The 21,123-nt window shown below is 45.9% G+C and overlaps 1 pseudogene; it reads right to left on the reverse strand.

Moving 5' to 3' along the window:
• Window positions 1-7,084: 7,084 nt before the first annotated feature.
• On the reverse strand, window positions 7,085-20,211 carry LOC133770586 (zinc finger protein 200-like; annotated as a pseudogene).
• Between the last annotated feature and the right edge of the window lie 912 nt (window positions 20,212-21,123).

Genomic DNA, 21,123 nt, shown 5'->3' on the forward strand with positions numbered 1-21,123 from the left:
ACAAAAAAATTTTTTTACAGTAATTTTCTCTCTAGTTTCCCCTCACATCTGCACAACCTTCCACCTCCCACCACCCATACATATGCACCCCTTACAAAACTACTCTCTTTAGAATCCAGAGAATGTATTTTTCTCAGCTGCCCATAACTGGGACCCAGCCAACTGAAGGGATCGGGTCACAAGTGCCTAGCCAGCATGCCAGCATGTTCACCTCCTGCCTGGTGCACATTCCAGTTGAATAACTGCTTCCTGTGAATTCCAGCACATCTCACATCAGGTGATGTCCTTGCCTTCGGGCATTTAGGGAGGTTGGAGGGTAGGCAGAAATGGCAAGAAGAACCCCACATATGCAAATGGAGCAGACAGTGATGTGACTTATGTTTCCTTGTAAATTACCATATTTGAAACTAAATTGTGTGAATTCCTTTATTCAGTCTGCAGCTCCTGAGCATCTTAGGGTAGCCTTGGTGTTAGAGGCCAGGGTCAACTCAAGCGTATTTTTGCTACATGGTAAGAACTACATTGCACTGAGGAAGTTCATGATGAAGGCTGGTATACAAAGGACACTTGAGGACTTATCAAGTATCTTCTGTGTGATCACAGAACATACGAAGGTACTTCAAAAAGTTCATTGAACTTGGAATTACAATTTGTTTTGGTGCAAAATATTGTGAAACTGAAGCTTAATTTTTTCACAATATGTATTTTCCATGAATTTCATGAAGAACTCTTGTACAATCATCCAAACCGAGGTTCTATGTGGAAAATGTCATAAACAATTACACTGGGATGGCTGGCGTAAACTGGAACTGTCCCAGGCAAACAAGGACAAATGAGCGCTCAGTGAGAGCAGGGGTAGGCGTTTTGCCCATGGCCTACGGCACTGGCTTTGACAAGAGTGATTTCCAGCCGCGTTGCAGTGGGAATGGAGACTCTGACTTCCCAGGATTCCCAGGGACCCTTTTCCCAGTGGAGTTTCCTTCGTGTAGCCAAACTCATAAACACCAAGTGGCACATTTCTGGTCCGTTCAGTGACTCACCCAAACTTCTCCAGGGGCCAGCTCAGCCTGTCTGCCCCCTCCTCAAGCCTCCCTCTGCTTCACACCCCTTCCATGGTACATGAGGAGGTGGGAATCGCCTTCAGTTTACAGTTACTCTCCACGCTGCTTGGTAGGTGACTCTTCTGCTATCTTTTGTGGCATCTGAAGCCAAATATGGAAATTCAAGGGTTGCAGATGGAATCTTGATCCTCAGATACTTCGTGATTCTACAATTTTGTCTAAGAATGTGGACTTTTTTTTTTCAATGCAACTTCTGAAATTTCTTTCAGGAGACAGCTGTAAAAGTCACACTTGGCTAAGCAGTTCTGGGAAGGAATCATCATATCCAGATCCAGGTTACATTTCCTTGGAAAGCTTATGGGAAGGGATTTTCTTTAAGAGCATTATCTCATTTTTGGCTGAAGAGAACCTAGTGACAGGATTTTTCTCATTCTTAGCATTGAGACCCCGCTATGAAGCTATTACTTTTTCCCCTAGTTTCTGTTCCAGGCCTGGAAGGAGAGAGAAATTCAGAAAAAGAAGGAAACTGTATCCATAGGGAATTACTAAGGCAGCACATTTTGCAAGAGGGCAGTATACCTTTTCTGTCTGGGTATCCCCAACTGCTAGCTTGCATCATCAACACTTAGTAAGTGTTGACCAAATTGAACATGAATGAATGAGTGAAAAATTGAAATAAATTAGACTATTTTTTTGCTTGGTGTTACAAAAGGAGAATAAATACTCAAAAACATCTTTTATGCATGATGCTCCCAAAATAAATGGGGGGGGGGCAGAACTGGGGCACCATGATTTCTTGGGTTGATTATTGACCTGGGTAGCTTCACAATTTTCTACAAACTTGTGCACTAGCCATGGTGGAGGTATGGTAGGTTCTGGAAGGTGTGGATTCAGACTTCTTTGTAGTACAGAAACAGCTTGTAATTTTCAGAATTTATTTGAGGGGGCAGCTATTGCCTTTGCCTGCTCTGCATCCATGCCCCCTGCTGTTGTTCAGAGCTCATCAGCTTTCCTTTGGAGGATTCACCTCTTAACGCATTCTCAGTACATGTGACTCTGGAACTTACCATACCTTTTTTATCTGGTGTTGGCCACATGAACCAGATGTTCCATCAAGAGCACAATGATTGCTTTAGAGATGGGAAAATGACTCCGTATTACTCAAGAAGGGTCAATCCCTGTGCTTTTGCTGTTACTTTGGACAAACAGGCATGGGAGTCTTCTGCTGCCAGGGGCCATATTTGCCACTAAGGGGAAAAGCCTGATATGAGCTAATAAATTATCTTTATTTTTAAAGTTAAGATCAGGTTGATTTTCTCTCTCTTCCTCCTGAGAGCCATGACTACAGCAGCCTCTGTGTGCTCTGAGGCCCCCAAATCACCCATGGGGTACTGTGATCTTTGATCAGATATTTGTGCCAACTCCTTGTTGTCCACACTGGATGATGAACTTGGAGCCACTGAGTGTGAAGTCATAGAGCTTTCATTAAGTCTGTCTCCTTGTGTTCGGGCTTCCCAAAAGGTCCTACTGAGCTCTTCTTGGTGTCCAGCACACCATCCTTGTGGCAAGTACATCAGCATTCTGAGAACACAGCACATTCTCTCTGCTGGGGGCTGAGTTTCCAGGTTGGCCTCAGCTTCTCCAGAAGACAGTAGCTAGACTTCATTACTATGGGAACCTTTAAAGTGGTTCTCTGAGGCCTGGGCTCCTGGCCTATATCCACGCTCCTCAAAATGCCCATTCACAAACTATTTGTTACTGATCCATAATAAGTCAAATAATACTTAATGATATTGTTGTATCACCTGATGGCAGAATCTCCTTGAAGGTCAATAAAGAAATAACTCAGGGACTGACAATGGTCTGCAGACCTGACTTGCAGTAACACTTGCCTAGTCCTCCTCCAGTTCCCACAGTCACATACAATGCAGTTGTCCTTGACTGTAGTCAAATTCCTAGATGCCAACCTCTTATGGTGGGGCAGTCTCATTATCTTCTGAAAATGATGAATTCATAACAGTGTCTCAGTCTTGACTACACATTGAAATCACCTGTTGGGCTTTCAACAGCTGGATTCCATTCTGAAGCATTTTTATTTGATGGGGCTGGGGAGTACCCTGAGCATTTGGGGTTTTTAGGAGTTCCCTGGGTGACTCCAATATGCAGCCAAAGTGGATAACTGTTTCACCAGCTATGGATCAGTAGCTACTCGATGATAATGTGTGTAAGATGATTTAGGAAATTTGCTTGAAATGTATTTTTCTAAGCTCCACTTCCTGAGACTTTGTTTCAGTAGGATCCTGTAATTTACTTTTTTAACAAGTGGCTCAGAATATTTTAATGAAGGTAATTCATGAACCACAGCATTTAAGAACATTGCTTAGATGGATGTCTAGATAAGTTAGATCAAGATAAACTTAAATAAGAAAAGATTTTAAAAAGTTTTCAGTGATTGAAATGTTGAAGTCTCATCAAGAACCTGGTGAATCTGTTTCCCCTCCTGTGGATCTCATTTATGTTGGGCTGTCATAGCAGAGAAGTGATGAATGAGCTGTGAAAAGTGTCCACTGAACTCCAGGTATCAGTGGGCCACCTTATTATCTTGGAATTTCCCAATCCAATATCATTACTACTCTGTCCCGTTGTACGTGGACATCTCTGCCACTGAGCTCTCAAAACAAGTTTCTCCGTATCAGCATAAAAGGAAATGCTAAAGGGATTAGCCCAAGATAGCCTAGACTGGGCTTAGAAGGGGCCAGGTACAATAAGTGAATCTCAATGACATTATGATGGAGCAGGCTTCCCTCCATCTACCTTCTTAGACTGTGAGACCATTTCACCACTTGAATGACACTATAATGGCAACAAGGGGAAAACCATCTTTGATCAGGATAAGGTGGTTTATACTTTCAGAAGTCCACCTGGTATTTACTCAGCTGGTCCAAAAGACTGAAAGGCAAGAAGAGAGAGGGGGGAGAGGAAAGAGAGAGGAGAGAAAGAGAGAGAGAGAGAGAATCTCAGCGGTGAACACCCTAAAGGAGAATTTCCCCACCTCTGTCTTGCTGATGAATAGTACCCAGCTCCCACAAATGGAGGAAGTGCTGATCATCCATCGTCTTCCAGTTAATATCTATGTTGTTATGGCTGTCTGAATCCAGGCCCAGAATGAGGATTTGTTCATTTGTGAAGGGCATGGGCCTGGAAGATCAGTTCTGTGGGAAAGTCCCATTACAGAATGGTGGACCGCTCCTAGTGTAAGAAACCTAATGTCTGAATACTTGTTCATGATTCTTAGAGAACATTTGAAGTGGTGGATGTTGGCAAAAAAGATCTTTTCAACAATTTCTGAATCACCATTTTAGTGATACTGAGGTCTTAACTCAACTTTAGTTTAATTGTGGGGAAAGCCGGCTATGCTTAAGTTCTAAGTATTGTGATTTCCCAAGATTATGTTCTGTGTAAATCAGTTTCAACTCAGTTTACATATATTGTCCTTGCATGATTATTAAGAATATTTAATAAAAATGGATCTAGTTTGAATGACAAATTGTATGGCAACCCAATTCATGGAGGTTTTTTTTTTTTTCCCAGTTAAGTCTATGAAAATATTTTCTCTTTTAAAAAATTTATCTTTAATGAAGCAAAGAAACCGGTTCGGAAATGGAAGTAGGAAAGATGTTTGCTTAAAAATAACTATTGCAACATTTACAAAGTTTTCTAATATCAATTCAACTCAATAGGAATCCAACAATAATTTTAAAAATCTTTCAGGCGGTTTCAAAGACCTTTTGGTGGACATTGTTGACTCTTCTCTGCCTCAATGCCCTTTCCTTTGAGGAATCTACACTTGCTAAAGGCCATCAGATAAAACTGTAGCTGAATTTTTTGTTAAGCCAGGATTGTTTTTGAATCTTACAGTGAGTATCTACTACACCAGTTAAGACAAAAGCGAAGAAAATTAAATCCCTTGTTCCAGGGAGGATCCTCAGGAAATGAGGAGATATAAACAAAATGTTCTGCCACAAAACTATTGTCCCTCAAGCAGTGCCTGTTCCCAAAAATTTTGTTATGTCCTCAGCAGTGAGCACAGAGACCCACACAGTTGCCAATCGCTTGCCACCCAGCTTTATCTCTCTTTCTGAGCCTAAACTAGGCTTAGTTTCTAGCTCATTTCTGGAATGTGGGGAATGATGAGTAGATTGGCAGCTTGCTTAATGATGGGGCCTTACCCTTGTCTCTTTTGGTACTCCAGCTGCTCTTGAGAGAGGAAAGTATGGCTGAGCCTATCATATCAACATCATTTTCATTACCAACATACCAATCGCTTATTTGTGAGCTCACCATATGCCAGGATCTGTTTTAAACACTACATATGGACATTTACTCTCTTCCTTATGAAGAAATGCTATCATTACCTTCTGTGGCAGATGAAAGAAAATGAGGCAAATGTAATTTAAGTGACTTACTTGAGTTCACACAAGTGGTAAGATGTGAAACCAGGCTTCAAATGAAGCACTATGAGTGTAGAATCTGTGTTTCTAACCTCTTTCTGAACAGTCACTCAGGTGTGAATGACAACCTGGATGGCAAATACATACTTCTGCTGGCACTATTTCCCTCTCTATCTTCATTTTTCCTTCCCTTTACACTAAAACTCTAATTTCTCAAATAACGTGATTATACTCTCCAACAGCTCTCCATTTGCTCTCCTCCCATCTATCTTAAATTCCCTTCAGTCAGGCATTCACCCCAACACCTCATTAAAATTGTTCCATCGAAAGAACTAATGACTTCCATACTTCCATATGGATAGATATGATGGGAATGCTCAATTTTTATCTTTTTTGATGAGTCAGTAGCTAACAAGTTGATCATTCTCAACTTCTTGTAAAACACATTCCATTGGCTGCCATGGCACCATATTCCCCTACCTCAATGGACACTCACTATCTAGTCCCTGAGCTAGCACCTCTTGGACTCCCTGACATCCCAATATTGGTGTCTCTGGGCTTGGTTCTTAAATTCCTCTCTATCTACACTCTCTTCATTTACTCATTCAGTTTCATAGTTTCCAATACCTATGTTTTTGCATTTATTTCCCTTATCTCTAGAATCTAATATCAACTGACATCCAGGCTTTACATTCTGAAACCAAGCTCTTATATTAAGCTCAACAAAACCAAGAAGACTTCACTTGCCTACACTGCTCCTCCATTTCACTTCCCATCACACCATTTGCTACCCCTTCATCCAATCTTTCATCATCCCTTTCCTGGATTCTTTAGTAGCTTCTTAATTAGTCTTTCTGCTTCTATTCTTGCCCCTCTTTAGTCCATTCACAACATAGCAACCAAATAGATCCTGTTTAAATGTGAGTCAGATTACAGTACTGCTTTGTTCAAAATAATGCAATGGCTTCCCATTGCAGAGTGTGTCAGGTTGTATATCCAACCACTATTTTCTGGTCCATGTGCTCAACTTATGACTTCAGAGAAGTGAAGTTTCTATTTTCTGTGTTGCATCTGAACAGACACATGACTATGGCTATTAGAAGCCACTGTGCTATCAGATCAGTACTTTGGTTCTTTCAGGGGAATGTAGTTCCAGATTAAGCACCTTCACATTATTTTTCTTTAGTGCGAGTTACCATATAGGGGAAAGAATGGGTATGCTTTCAGTAGAAACGAGTCACTGTGTTCACTTGGCAAGAAAATGGGCTCCAGAATCATATCCAAAGGCTTTCTTAGGAAAGAGGTCTGTGATTCATACATGTGTACAACTTCACAAAAGAAAGTTCCTTAGCCCCCCAAAAGTGTAGATGCTAAGTGTACTGCAGTCCTTGGGGATGGTTCCTTCCCTGCAGTTTTAGCCAAGACAGGTATTTATCCAATTTTGACTACAACGAGGTTTTCACATATCTGTATCTTTTTGGGCAGCTTAGGAATTCAGAATTTCTTATGAAACTTTCCAATCTAAGTCAGGAACATCAAACCTTTTCATGATCTCACTTTTGCTTTTGGATTTTACACAGAGTGCGTTTCTCTCACATGGGTACAGTTTGACAGCTGGTCAAATCGTCTCCCACTTTCTCTCTCTCTCTCTCTCTCTCTCTCTCTCTTTCTTTTTTCAATCTACAGGCTCTCACCTCATGACTGTGAAGATGTATCAACAGTTTCCTTCATTATTTGGAAAAGTTTCCCCAAATTATGGACCCATAAATATCTTCTTTACCTGGATTCCTTCATGGTGATTCCAATGAGAATTTTGACTGCATTTTTTTTTCTTTCATACTGAGAACACGAATACTGATTGTCTCCTGCAAGGATTCACTCATGTTTGAAGTTCATTTATGGATGGAAACTTTTTCTATATGGTTATATATGGCGTTTTTCTCCTGTGTGTCTTTTTGGTGGGAAATAAGAATTTCATTAAACTGTTTCCCATACAGTAAACAAGTGCCATCTCCTTGTTTTTTGATTTCAAGTAAGTGCAGTAACATTGATGCCATTGTATTTTGAGAGTTCCTGTAGTGGCATATCATGTTCAATGGTATCCAAAAGATGTCTCATTCTCCTTTTTAAAAAAAAAATTTTTTTTTATTTACTTGAAAGGCAGAGAGACAAAGACATACAGAGATCTTCTAGCCACTGGTTCAGTCCTCACATATCTGCAATAGCTGGAACTGGGCCAGGCTGAGGCCAGAAGCCCAAAACCCAATCTGGGTCTCCCATGTGGGTAGCAGGGGCTCAAGTGCTTAAGCCGTCTTCTGCTGTCCTCCCAGGTGCATTATCACGGAACTGGATCAGAAGCAGAGCAGCCAGGACTCAAACTGAGTGCTATGATGTGGGATTCTGGTGTTGCAAGCCACTGTATGGCAATGCCAGCCCCAAGGCATTACTGTTACTGACTGTCGTGGGACTACGATCCAGAAAGTGGATTCTGAAATGGGTTACTCAGGTTTTCTGTTTGTATATATTGCTTACTACAAGGTGACTCTCAACAAATAGGGGAAACTGCTGCCCTCAGCTGGAGCTCTGTGGCTAGGTTGTAGTGAGATCATCTCAACCTCTTCCTCCTCTGAGGGGGGCTGTTGAGCAGAATCCAGGTTCCCAGGTTCTTCTTGAGAGTGAAATACAGGCAAACCCTCAAAGGCCACCGGCTCCTTGGGGTCCGCTTTCAGACACAGAGGCACCGTGTGTGAGGGACTCCCTTTCTGGGCAGAAGCTTCACTAAGGGACAAGGTTGCACTCTGTTGGTAAAAGCTTCAGAGCGCATCCTTCATAGTAACCAAGATCATCTGGACTTGCTGGTTGCTGGAAGAGACTTGGCTTGGGCAGGAAGGCAGGTGAGTGCTTTAGTGCGGGCCACCGGTGGCATCTTGAAGTAAGTCTTGGTTCAGCTTGGAGTCCAGCAGAGCACAAAGGACTGTGTTAGCTCTGAGGGCACAGGAACCACTTTTGCAGCCATTTTATCTTCCGCAGACTACACTCGCTTCTTGGAGCTTGCAGGCACCTCTTACCGAAGGAAATGTCCCAGATGGGTAAGCACCCAGGGCTTCTGCCACCTCTGGGCGCTCGCTGGGGGCAGCACTGAGACTCAGGGTAGGGGAACCACTGGGCCTTGCCCTTCCTGTCACCCTCACAGGCTGGGAACAGCTATTGGTGAAAGCCTTCTTCAGTTGAAAAATCCGTAGAGACGCAGTGCCTTCTGGGAGGCTGGAGGGCTCGCAATTCTAAAATCGCACCCAGTGCCTACTCCAAGCGAGAAAGCCTGGTTTCCTCTTTCGGGGCAACCAGCCTCCGCTTGAGAAAATGGGGCTCGAGGCTGGCTGGCCCCGCTTTCAGGGCCTCAGAGAGGCCACGTGGGTGAACACCACCCCCATCCCCACCCCCGCTCCGTAGTTTTACCTGGGAAACGGAAAGCAGGAAGCTGGCTCCAGTCCTCCCTGGCAGGCTGGTACCCCCCGAGGCGTGACTGGGCTAACTCCAGGGCCTGCTAGGGAAATACCTCAGCCGAGGGCCTCTCTGCAGCCTCCTGAAGGACCCACTTCCAACCCAGAACCACGCCACTAAACTACTCCAGAGAAATGGCAAAATAACCAGGATGTCTTAAGCCACAGAATCCTAGGGTTATTTGTTACTCAGAAAAAATATATATATATACACGTGCCTACCTTTTATTAAAAAAAAAACAAGTAACCACTCTCTTCCCAATAATCTTCTCTCTTTCCTGATGTATTTTTACCCCCAGCACTTATTATCGAGTAATATACTTTATATTTTCCTTGTCTTGCTCACTGCCTGCTCAGTAATGCAGGGTCTAAGAAGATAGACTTTTTTGCATAGTTTATTCATTGCAAACCCCCAGGACCAGGCATTTAGCCAGGACTCGATAAATACTGTGCTATGGTTTGGATGTGATTTGTCCCCCAAGGGTTCATGTGTAGGAAGCTTGGTCTCCAATGACAGTAAGAGATGGAGTCTAATGGGATGATTGGATCACTGGGGGCATCACCCCAGAAGAGATTAAGTTGTTTTTGTGGGATCCCAGATCGTTCCCCTGAGAGTGGGTTGTTGTAAAAGAGTTAGCTTTGCCCCTGAATCACTCTGCCACCCTGTCTTGCGATGCGATCTCTCTCTCCCTCGTATGCACTCTGCCACTGTGATGCCATCCACCATGAGGCCATTACCAGACTCATGCAGAAACCAGGGCCATGCTCTTGGACCTCCAGAATTCTGAGCTGAGTAAACCTCTTTTCTTTACGAATTACCCAGCGTAGCAATGGTAAACAGACTACTACAATCTATTAAGTGGCTGATCAATTGCCACCATGTGATCAATTGGTAATGACCATCTCAAACCCTGTGTTAGGAAGGATCGGCCGCACATGGTGGGAAGAATGTGGCAATCAGTTAGTGACGATTGCTATGGGTGTGAAAGTAGCAGCAGCATCAGGGTTGCCATGTGGTTCCCTCCCTTGTTCTATCCCTGCCCCCTTTCTTCAGGCACAGTTCATTAACCTGGTATCCTGTACCCATGATTACAGGGTCTATATTTTGTCCAAAGCTCCAGATAAAGCAGCTCACTTCACAATTTAACATCATAATATTAGGAGAAATAGTTCTCTCCTGCTAAGTCTCAATACAAATGCCAAGATTCAATTTATCTGTTGGCTCTTCATTATCTTCTGAGGAGGCAAAGAATAACTGGTGGCCATTATCTTTGAAATAGCTCCACATAAAACAGAAAATAAACATTAAGACATGAAAACTCTAAGGCTTTCAGTGGGGGAATTTTAACCTTGAAAACTGTCCAGCAGAATTCAAGAGTTTATGTAGGAATTCGAAAGTAATTTGCAAAGTGGGCGAAACAGTCACGCAGCCCGTGAGAATACCACCAGCTCTGCTGTGAATGACAAGATGGAATGCAACATTCCTGAGCATCAACTCTGCAGTATTGCTTGTGGATCTAGTGGTTCTGTTTGAAACTATCACCCTCATTTATTCATTCAAAAACATTTTCTGACTGTCTGCTCTGTTCTTCACATTGCTTTAAGTGCTAGGAAATCAGCAAGGAATTAAACAGAGTCTTTGCCTCAAACATCTTACATTCCCTTCTAATAGCATGATTTTCTGGCTGGTACTGCTCATATCAACCAGACAGAACTTAAACATCTAAGACATTTCTATTGTCCATATTTCTTTGTCCCTCATCACATAGAATGAAAGATAGAGTAGGAAGATCCATGCAGTTTTACTCTGCCTGTCAGGATTTTTATTGGTTGTCCTCAAATCTGGAAAATTTTTTTCATTTCAGTTCCATCTTCTAAATCCAAATACTACTTTCACAGGATTTTGAATTACTTTAAGGTGATAATGTTCCAGGTTCCTTCTGGGAAGCCTGGAGAAGTCTGGTGTGGGAAAAACTTTGAGATGCTCAGTGAACACCAGGTCTACTCAAGACCCATTTCTCAGACTGAACCCTGGGTGCATCACAGGCACGAGAGGCAGCTCTGAGTGATTCAGTTTTCAAATTATCAGTCATAAATAACTAGATAATGCACTAGGCAGTAGGAAACACAAGAGTACCACAAAAAGTTCATGGAAATGGAATTATAGAATTTTGTCTTTTTTTTTTTTTAAAAAGATCTATGTATTTGAGAGGCAGAATTATAGACAGAGAGGGAGGAATTGAGAGAGGGGTCTTGCATCCACTATTCACTCCCCAGTTGGCCACAATGGCTGGAACTCAGCCGATCTGAAGCCAGGAGCCAGGAGCTTCTTTCAGGTCTCCCACACAGGTGCAGGGCTCCAAGCACTAGGACCATCTTCCACTGCCTTTCCAGGCCATTAGTAAGGAGCTGGATTGAAGTGTAGCAGTCAGGACTCGAATCACTGCCCATATGGGATGTCAGCACTGCAGGTGGCGGCTTAACCTACTAGGCCACAGTGCCAGCCCCATAGTTTTTTCATAGCATGCATTTTCCGTGAACTTTTGAAGACCTTCTCATAAGTCAGTCAATCAGCCATCCAGCAGCCTGCCATTCATCATGGCAACAATCACAGGGATGACAGACTAAGAAAAAGAGGGTTGAGGATGGACTTCTGGGGCACACCAACATGTCACATTCATTTTCTCATTTGATCCTCAACATACTTATTGTTGTAGGAAATAAGAGCACTGGGACCTGACTTTTTAGATAAGAGAGAGGATGCTTTCAAATACTGCGGTTTACTTGAGGTCTCACAGTCAGGAATAGTCCTCGTAGGACCCTCTGCAACACCACTGCTCTGTGACATAGACTTCTGGAGAGAAACAGAGCATTAACGGTGTCAGATTTCTTTTCCTTCATTGTGATGATCCCTCTGGCAATTCCCCCTTAGATTTGGGAGAAGAAGGAAAGCTTGCAGTAGCTTGGGCCTCCCTTGTATACCACAGAGCCCAAGCCAAAACATTTGAGATGATGCCTATCATCCTGCCTACAGCTAACTTCCCTGTGTCTCCAAACAAGCCCATGTTTTTTTCCTACTGAAATTGCGGTCAAAGAAGCACAGCCGAAACTCAGGTAAGTTTCATATTTTTGCCACACAGCAGTCTAGGCAACTTGAACAGGTATAACCAAGGGAATTTTTTTTTAATTATTCATTTATTTGAGAGGGAGGTATGGTGGGAGGAGAGGCAGAGATGGAGAGGAAGAGAGAGAGAGAGAGAGAAAGAGAGGAAGAGAGAGAGAGAGAGAGAAAAGAGAAATGAGAATGCAACTCTGAAGTAGATGCCTACAATTTGCCAGGACAGGGCCACAGTAAGTCTGGGAGCTGGGAACTCAATCTAGGTCTCCCACGTGGGTGACAGGGACTCAGGGATTTGAGCCATCACTGTTGCTCCCTAAGCTCTACTTTAGCAGAATGTTGAAATTAGGAACCAGAACTGGGTATCCAATCCAGGCAATCCAAAATGGGACACAATCTTCTTAAACTACTAGACTAAATGCCTGCCTCAAGAAAACAAAACACTTTAATAAAACAAGCTAGAAATAATTTCTTCTTCACAAATGCCAAGCTCCATGTTTATGTTCTCTGAAATTTCTTGGCTGCTCGGCGCCGTCCTCGTCCAGCAAGAGACAGAGACCGAACACTTTGCACGGGGTTCCTTTATTGCTCGGCAAGCAGGAGATCCAGCTTCGATCTCTTCTGGGCAGGAACTTTCCTTACACCCGCGTAGCAAGGGTTTATATGCACAATACACGTCACAAATCAGGTGATAGGCTAGAAGCGCGGGGATAGGACAATCTCGTGGCAAGGCGGGAAGGAGCGAGCTAGAGCGGGAAATCTAAGGCGGGAAGGAGCGAGCAAGAGCGGGAACTCCCTGAGATGAGGAAGAACCCGGAAGCAGGGAGTCGGCGCCATCTTAGGGGCACGGTTCCTCCGGTCTGGTTCCCTACATCTCCCTCCTTTTGTTTTTGCACAAATCACATCCCCGACGGCCCTGGCTCATGAGGGCCGGGAGAATATTTACTAGGCAGAGAGTAGAGGTGCATACCCAGCGTGCTTGTGATCCGTTAGTTACGGAACTTCAAGGGCCTGGCCACAACCCCTGATGTCTCCGTTAGGGATCAGTTTTTATTCCCTTTTGCTGGGGCAGGCTGGGAATTGAACCTGCATGCATATGCATATGCTCTCCCAGGACCCCCGGAACCCCCGGGTGGACTCCTGCTGCAGTACCTTTGGTCTCGCATACCCAGTTTTCGCTCCCCGTCAGGGATGGGTGATACAGCCCAATGAATGAGAGGGGGAACAAGACAACTCGAGGAAGGTGTGTGCCTGATGGAGGCATTGTCCATATGTAGCCGCGTGGTAGGCCGGGGATCCCCTGGAGGGGCAGATATGCAGTTTTGTCCCCACAATCAGCTGTGGCGATGTGAGTACGCTGCAGTACGGTGTTGCTGGTCCCCCCCTTGCAGTCGCAAGGGTTGCCTACGTTCTGCAGTAAAGCAGTGGGGTTGGAGTTAAAGCCCGCATAAGAGCCAGGGAGCAAAGCCGCTGCCAGTATGAAGAAGCGGAAGGGGTGCATCTCACGTCTCGTTGTTTTGTTGCAATTTGTCGTCCTGTGAGAGCGTGGTAATCTCGGTTATCTCGGGGGAGATGTCGTCCGTAGGTGATAGAGGTGTATCTTGTGGCGGCGGGGCTGTTTTTCTGACCAATCTTTCCGGTATTCAGAGAGGTTCTCTTCCAGATTCCTGTGGGAAGACACAGACCGCGCCTCGGTTCCAGCATAATACCGGATCCGGGCCGTACCACTTTCCCGTGAGGACATCTTTCCAACGGACATAGCCTCGTGAAGATGGCTCCTTTAACATGTGTCTCTCAGCGGGGGACATAGAATGATCTGTCAAATTCAAAAAGTTTATAGTAAACAGTGCAAGGGAGAGGCGCATTCGAGGGGTTTTGCCCGTGGCAATTCCCTCCTTTTGTTTTAAGAGAAAAGCCTTGAGGGTTTGATGAGCCCTTTCAATTATGGCCTGTCCCTGAGGGTTATAAGGGATTCCAGTTTTATGTTGTACCTGCATACGGGTGCAGAAATCTTGGAATGATTTACTTGTGTATGCAGGACCATTATCTGTTTTTAAAGTTTTTGGTTTGCCCCAGGCTGCCCATGCAGCAAGGCAGTGATTAATGACATGGGTGGTACGCTCACCCGTCTCCAGAGAAGCAAAAATTACTTGGGAACAGGTGTCAACTGACACATGAACATACTTTAAGGTCCCAAACTTGGATATGTGGGTGACATCCATCTGTCAGATATGTTCTGGTAGTAATCCTCGGGGATTAACCCCCACCGAAGGCACAGGGGTTAAAGTAGGGCATGCGGCACAATGGCGAACAATATCGCGAGCGGCAGCACGAGAAAGACCGAATTTGGCGGTAAGGGTTTTTGTGTTTACATGGAACTCTGAATGAAACTGGATAGCCTGCTCTTCTGGGGAAGAAAATTGGAGTATCCAAATGGGGCGTGTGGCTTGATTAGCTATAGCATTGCCTGTGGTCATGGGTCCAGGTAAGGAAGAATGAGCTCTAATATGAGTAATAAAGAAAGGAGCAGACCGATTTCAAATAGATTTTTGCAGGGTGAGGAAAACTGTCGCTACGGAGGATGAAGAATTGACTAGTCCTGCGGCCTCAAGGATAGACACAGAATTAACCACATAGCGTGAATCAGACACAATATTGACAGGTCCGGGGAAATCAGAGAAGACTTGGTTAACTATAAGAAGTTTAGTTACCTGGGGGGAGTTAGTAGCGAATTGGAATGTTTTTGGCACAGATCCTGAAACAACATATGTACCGACTCCTGTTTTAGAACCGTCGGTATACACTACTGGGGCTCCCTGTAAGGGCTTTTGGGATGTGGACTTTGGAAAAATAACTGGGTGAGACTGAACAAAGGTTAGCAAAGGATCAGAGGGTGTTTTGTTTGTAATAGTTGTGGAAGTGGAGCAGACTAAAACCGCCCAAGCATCAGTACAAGCGATTAGCACACGTACCTGTTCCATGGAATAGGGGACAACAATGGTGGATGGTTCGCGTCCAAAATGTTGGATAGCCCTCTGAATGGCTAGGAGAGTTATCTCCGCCACTGCCACGGGATAGTAACTAATAGATCTAGTAGATGACATTGAGGGATGGATCCAGAGGAGAGGCCCATCCTGCCATAGGACCGCGGTGGGCTGTTTAAGGGTGTTGAGGACCCAAAGAGTAAGGTCTCCCGCAGGGTCCCAACGTTTTAGGGCAGCTTTACTAAGGGCATCGTTGACAATTGACAGTGTTTGTTTGGCCTCAGAGGTGAAGGTTTGGGGGGAAGCAAGATCCGGGTCTCCTTTAAGTATATTAAAGAGGGGCTGCAATGCAGCATTAGGAATGTTAAGGTAGGGCCTAATCCAATTGATATCCCCTAAAAGTTTTTGTAAGTCATTTAGAGTGGAGATAGTATTGATTTTTATTTGAATTTTTTGAGGTCTAATTTGAGTAGGGGCGACTATAGCCCCAAGATAAGAAACTACAGACGACAATTGCACCTTATTAGGTGCAATATGCAGCCCTGCCCCTTCCAGCACTTGTTGGAGTGTACTGTATAAGGTCAGGAGCCTCTCTGCTGTGGGGGCTGCACACAGTAGGTCGTCCATATAATGTAGGCACCTGTAGTCGGAATATCGGTCTCTAAGAGGTTTTAGTACTTGGGCTACATAGACTTGACACATGGTGGGGCTATTAGTCATACCCTGAGGCAAGACTGTCCACTCCCAACGCTTGTTCGGTTGTTTTTGGTTTTGGGTGGGGACAGTAAAAGCAAAACGTGGGGTATCCTTTTTGTCCAATGGAATGGAAAAGAAACAATCCTTAAGATCTATTACAATAACAGGCCATTGGTTGGGAAGTGCCGAAAGCAGAGGAAGACCACGTTGCACAGGGCCCATAGGCTGCATCTGTGCGTTGACTGCCCTAAGATCATGTAAGAGTCTCCATTGACCTAATTTTTTGCGGATGGCAAAAATAGGCGTATTCCATGGAGAGGTGGATGGGATCAAATGACCAGTGTTGACCTGCTCCAAGACCAGAGTGTTGACTGCCTCCAGTTTCTCCTGAGATAGGGGCCACTGTGGAACCCAGACGGGTACGTCCGTTAGCCACGAGATGGGTAAAGGCTCCACTGGTTTAGGAGGCGAAACAGTGACCCCTAGGAAAAACCCAGGCCAACTTTACTTGGTCTTTGTTTTGGTTTAATGGGGGAAGGGTGGCCCTGGAGCTGGACACCGAGTCCCTTGCCTGGGACGTAACCCATATTTTGTAGCATAGATCGTACTGCAGGGGAAGTGGTGACCAAAGCAACATCCATTTTGGCCAGGACGTCTCTCCCCCAAAGGGAAATGGGTAGAGGTAAAATGAATGGAGAAAACTGTCCTCTATGACCCTCGCTATCCTGCCATGACAACAAGGCTGCACTGATTTTTGGGAAATGAGCAAAACCAAGTCCTTGCAAGGTTTGTTCCGCCACATTTGTAGGCCATGTACTAGGCCAGTCCTTTGTTGTTATAATGGATTTGTCGGCTCCTGTGTCTAAAAGTCCCTTAATGTCCTTGCCATTAATCTGTAACACTAAAGTGGGACGTTCATTTAAAAGCATATGTAAGCCGGTAAAATTAATGCCAGAGGACCCAAAGTTACCAGCGCCGCGAACGTGGTTTTTAGCTGGGATTAAAGAGTGAAGACTGGGCAGTAATAACATTTGTGCGATACGGTCTCCAGGATTGATTACTAAAGGTCCCTGAGGGGCCTGAACCATGATCTTTACTTTACCAGTGAAATCAGAGTCAACTACCCCGGGGATCACAGCTAGCCCTCGGAGGGCGGCGGAGGACCGACCCAACACTAATCCAACCGAATCCGGGGGCAGAGGACCGGAGCAGTCGCTCTCCACTAATTGTACCCCCATCTCCGGAGTTAAGAGGAGAGGGGAGGTGGCGCGGAGGTCCAGGCCTGCGGACCCGTGAGTGGCACGGGCTGAGGGTGCACTGGGTGTAGCGCAGACACGGGAGGTGGAACCTGAGAGTAGATTTGATTTTGGGGGCTCCTCGCTGGGTTGGGGAGCCCCCTCTGGCCGTTTTTTGGCCCCTGGGCGCTACCTGTAAGTGGGTTGCCATCGATATCGAAAGCAGAACGGCATACCTCTGCCCTATGAGGGCCCTTGCGGCAACGGCGACAAGGCTCTATGCCTGAAGGCTGTGCCGTGGAATACCCATGGCTGAGATTGGGGCAATCGCGTTTTCTGTGACCCGGTTGATGACATTGGAAGCAAAGTCCTGAAGATATGGGGGGTCGGGTCGATTTAGATTTTGGACTGTTTTCTTTGACTTTTGCCAGCATCGCAGCTAGGCCCGCATTAGTAAGTGGCCCACCGGTATCTCTGCAGTATTTTAACCAGGAGTCCAGAGATTTATGTTTATATTGTTGAAGAATGTTTTTGCACTCTTTATTAGCCTGCTCAAAAATAATTTGTTTGACCAGTGGCTGAACGTCAACCTCGGAAGGGAAAATACGCGACGCAGCCTCAAGTATGCGAGCGACAAAATCAGCGAAGGGTTCGGCCGTGCCCTGAACGATCTTGGTGAGGTGGCTAGCTGAGTCACTTGGATTGGACGCCTGCCTCCACGCACGTTGGGCACAGTTGGAAATTTGCCTGTATACTTGTCTAGGGAATTGGGTCTGGTCAGCCTGATAAGGTCCACGCCCTAAAAGCATATCAGCATTCCACGTAGGGTGGCCGTCCTCAGCATTTTCATCTGTCTGGTCATGACAGCACTCTGTATTCATAGATTGCCACAAAAGAAAGCCGCCTGGACTTAAACAGGCCCGAGCCAATTGGGTCCAGTCGCTAGGTGTTAAAATGGACTGGCCGACTGATTCAAGGAGTGACAATGTGAATGGGGCTGTGGGTCCATAGTCATGGACCGCAGCCTTAAGTTGTTTTAATACTGTCATGTCCAATGGTTCGTGCCGGGCCTCTCGCGTGCCCAAAGCCAAAACAGGGTAAGCCTGAGCGGGGGCAGCGGGAGCGCCAGTTCGCAACTGTTTCCAGGCTTGTTGATGAAACTGTCTGCCTGAAAAAGGTGGCACATTTGGGACGTTTAATGGCCATGGCGGCACGGGTGTTAGATGGGGCTGAGGCACGCCTACATGACCGCCAGTAGGAGGCGCTGCGTCTTTAATCTGATGGGCGGGCACGACATCGATAGGAGGAGCCGTAGGCACTAGAGGGCGTAAACAGGCATCTTTTAACTTTTGCCGCAGCTGCGCATACGTAGGAGGCGGGGATTTAGGATCGCCGTCCCCTTCCCCCTCAGACTCAGAGGAGGCGGAGCCACATTCGGAGCCTGAGGCCAGTGAGGAAGTCTGGCATCCCGTGTCCTTAAATTGTATGAGGTCCCGGGCGCCATCCGAGCTCTGAGAACGAACTTCCTCGAGAGCCTCGCGAACCGCCGTAAGAGTCGGGCGGTCCGCTCCCACCGACCTCTCCTCTTGGAGGCACGCCCGCAGTAGTTCCCATAAGGGGAGAACAACGGGGTCGATATCGGGTTCCTGGGGATCGTTAACTGTGCGCCGGAGATCCTTTCCTAATTTCTCCCAAGACTCAAGAGTTATTTGGCCCTCGTGGGTGAGCCACGGCGCAAAGAAATCAACACTTCCAAGGAACCTGACAAGTGTGGTCTTAGAAACCTTAATCCCTTTGCTACGCAATAATGCTTTTAACGGATTAAGCAACATTGAATGGCTAGATGAATTTCCCATTTTCAGTTTAAAGCGGGAAGACACGTCCGCTATCTTATTTTCAGTTTAAAGCGGGGGAACAAGTCTGCTATTCTTTCAGTTTAAAGCGGGGAAACAAGTCTGCTATTCTTTCAGTTTAAAGCGGGGAAACACGTCCGCTATCTTAGGGTGCGTCCACCCTCCAACCACGAGATATACCTCACTCGCGGGGCCCAGACGGTAAGACTGACCTCGCTTACCTTCTACTTACCGGGCAACGTAGAGGAAGCTCCCCGTACGGGCCACCAGCTGCTCGGCGCCGTCCTCGTCCAGCAAGAGACAGAGACCGAACACTTTGCACGGGGTTCCTTTATTGCTCGGCAAGCAGGAGATCCAGCTTCGATCTCTTCTGGGCAGGAACTTTCCTTACACCCGCGTAGCAAGGGTTTATATGCACAATACACGTCACAAATCAGGTGATAGGCTAGAAGCGCGGGGATAGGACAATCTCGTGGCAAGGCGGGAAGGAGCGAGCTAGAGCGGGAAATCTAAGGCGGGAAGGAGCGAGCAAGAGCGGGAACTCCCTGAGATGAGGAAGAACCCGGAAGCAGGGAGTCGGCGCCATCTTAGGGGCACGGTTCCTCCGGTCTGGTTCCCTACACTTGGCGACATGCTTAATTTGGGGAATCTGAGTTTACAAGAGGAAAGCCAGGAGGAAGCAGGCTGCCTGCCCTCCCAGCTCAAGGCTGTGTTTGGCCGCGAGAACATCTGCACTGATTGTTGCTTGGGGTGTGATAACCAGGAACCATAGTGATGCTTTGAGTCTCTCACTGGTGTATGAGGAGTGAGGAATGAGGGGGACATAACCAGGCAGGTCCTACATCACAGTTTTTTAAGAAGTATGAACTTATCCTATACTCCCAACATCTGCTAACAAAACTCCAAGATCTTCAAGGGGGCAAGGTTAGCCCATGGAATGTCCAGTGGAGGATATTGCATGGGCATGGTTATACTAGAATAGTGTGATTGAAACAAATATTGGACTGGGCACCCCGTGTTCAGTCTGGCCATGTGAGAAAGGACATGGATCCCCTCCTCCATGCCACCTTCTGCCTGCACAGGACTGATGCTCTGCTCTTCTTCCTAGTTTGGTACTTCACGTAGTTCTTCCCATCCTCAAATTCCCCAAATCCCCCAACTCAGTCTGCTTTCCTCTCCTGTCATTGAAACGGCTTCCCAAGCCTCACGGAAAAGCGACCCCGCATCCTCCTAGCCCCAGCTTCCTTTGGCTGACCTTCAGAGTCAGCATACGCGCATGCTCCCTTCTCATCACAGGTTTTTCGTCTTCCCATCACAGGAGCAAGCAGAGGAGAGGTGCTAACAGGAGTAGTAAGCAAGGTGAATCACAAATTTTCTTGGTATTTTATTTCCCGCGTTCTCACGGATCCCTCCTGCCTCCACGTCCCTTAGCTGGTTCTAGAAGTCTCCCCAGTGTGGGGCCCTCAGTTCCACAATCTGCAGGTTTCTATCTTTTTACTCCAAAGGTGAGGCTCATTCATCAGTATTCTCCTTCCTCTTTCCTTTTAATTGAAAAACGGCCAAATTCTGCCTCCCACCGCTACACTGCAAAAAACTGTCCAGGCCAGAGATGTCCCTTCTACATGAACTCCCTTGCAAGCCTGAGTATCAACAGAAAACAGTAAACACTCTTGCTTACCGCCCCTTGCAGTCCTTCTTCTCTTTAAGCCAACATCCCTGGGTAACTGCACATATGTTCCTGCCTTTGACTGCCTCTCATTCTCTTTGCACCATCCTCAGAGCCAGACGCTGCCCACACAGCCAGGATTCCGATGCCCCACTTCTGTTGATTTCTCCTTTTTTCTGATCTGTTTCCTCCATTTGCTGGGCACCTGAAGATGAGCAATCATTGCCTGGCAGTATACTGGCTGATTGTGGACCACAGGCATTTGGGAGATGGAAGGGAACAGAATGGATTGTATAATACACTTTTAAAATATTTAACATTTAAAATTTTAATATTATAACCAGCTTCCTGGAAGAACCTGGTGCCCCTGGACCCTCTTGCCACTACTACGTGGTACCTACACTCCCTGCATTCCCCCTCTTCCCTCCTGCAGCTTTCTATCAAGCCATCATAGAGACAGAAAATCAGCTTTCTTTGGAGAATCACAGACCTTCAATACCTTGATGGCTGACTATGTAGTGAATACTCATAAACACATTACATAACCAAGAAAGAACTG

This window comes from Lepus europaeus, chromosome 11, assembly GCF_033115175.1.
Source record: "Lepus europaeus isolate LE1 chromosome 11, mLepTim1.pri, whole genome shotgun sequence".
NCBI classification, from domain to species: Eukaryota; Metazoa; Chordata; class Mammalia; order Lagomorpha; family Leporidae; genus Lepus; species Lepus europaeus.